The 1,556-nt window shown below is 55.5% G+C and overlaps 1 pseudogene across 1 annotated transcript; it reads left to right on the top strand.

Annotated features, from left to right (window-relative positions):
* Window positions 1-257: 257 nt before the first annotated feature.
* Window positions 258-1,219, top strand: LOC308643617 (olfactory receptor 10A7-like; annotated as a pseudogene). Its single transcript has one exon. The product of its transcript is annotated as an olfactory receptor 10A7-like (transcript).
* The last annotated feature ends 337 nt before the right edge of the window (window positions 1,220-1,556 follow it).

Raw genomic sequence — 1,556 nt, 5'->3', positions numbered from 1 at the left:
TGCCTTGCGTCATATATGTGATTAAAATAAATACCTAAGTAAAGTTCGGCTTTGCCAGAAGGCAGGCCACGGGGTGAGAGTGCTGTGCTCTGAGTGTTCTGCTGTCCAAAAGAGATTTCACAAACGGTTGCCACTTCTGTTTAAAACGCACTGACTTTGGCAGTGGAGCCGAGTGCAGGGGGACTGGCTCGACCCCAGGGTTCCTTCCTCAGATGCTGCTTTCTCCTCCCTGCCACAGGCATTGGTCAGTGGCGGCCATGAGACTGGCCAAGGCCAGCGTCGTCTCTGAGCTGGTGCTTGTGGGCTTCTCCAATCACCCCGAGGCCGAGCTCCCCCTCTTCCTCCTGCTCTCTCTGGTCTACCTGATGTGCTGCTTCAGGAACACGGCGGTTGTCACCTTAGTGGTCCTCGATGTCTCTCTGCAGTCGCCCATGTACTTCTTCCTTTGTCACCTGGCTTTGCTGAACGTCCTCTTCAGCACGCTGGTGGTGCCCAAGATGCTCTTCAACTTCCTCACAAGCAGGAAGGTCATTTTCTACGCCTTCTGCCTTGCTTAGACCTACCTCACCCTGTTCCTCGAGTGCATGGAGTGCTTCCTTCTGGCAGTGATGGCTCTGGACCGCTAAGTGGCCATCTGCCACCCGCTGTGATACCTGCTGCTCCTGAGCTGGCCCGCGTGATCGCGCTGGCGCTCGGCGCCTGGGCGCTGGGTTTTTTCGCTTCGGTGGTGCCGCTCTCCTGCGTCATCCTCCCACTCTGCGGTCCCTACGTGGTGGACTACATTTTCTGTGAGCTGCCCATCCTTCTGCACCTGTTCTGTGCAGACACGATGCTGCAGGAAGCCATGATGGCGGTAGGGGGCGCTGGAACCATGATGGTACCCTTCCTCCTCATTCTGCTCTCCTACCTTCGCATCCTGTTGGCTGTGATGAGGGTGGACTCCTCAGAGGGCAGGAAAAGAGCCTTCTCCACCTGCACCTCCCACCTGACTATGGTGACCATTTACTACGGGACTGGGCTGATCAGGTACCTGAGGCCCAAGTCCCTTTACTCGGCGGAGGGGGACAAGCTCATCTCCGTGTTCTACTCAGTCATCAACCCCATGCTGAATCCTTTCATTTACAGCCTGAGAAACAAGGAGGTGCAGGGAGCCCTGGGGAGGGTGATAGGGAGATACCGTGCAGCGCGAAAGCCACAGGCTGCGCTCCTTAGACGTTAGCCACATGCCCACTTTCCTTCTCAGCATGCTCACATCCAAATTCCATCATGGAAATCCAGTCTGGCATATTGGCAGGTGAAGATCACCACTGCATTTTTGCAAACCTTCCCTAGTGCTTCCAGCTCAATTTCTCCTCTGCAAATGGACATGCGTAGGTGTTCACGTAGGGAGTCTTGGAGCATCGCTCTGCTGGTTCGGATGGCATACCTGTGAACCTCCCTTAGACTCTACCCTTGCATAGCATTTGATTCCGTCTGCTCTGTCTTCCGAAGCCTCAGGTCTCACTGAGGTGTGCATTCCTGTTCCCCACAGCAGCTGCCTGGTGGGGTCTCAATGT

This window comes from Spermophilus citellus (assembly GCF_964194105.1).
Source record: "Spermophilus citellus genome assembly, chromosome: 1".
NCBI lineage: Eukaryota > Metazoa > Chordata > Mammalia > Rodentia > Sciuridae > Spermophilus > Spermophilus citellus.
This window is presented reverse-complemented; position numbering and strand designations above follow the sequence as displayed.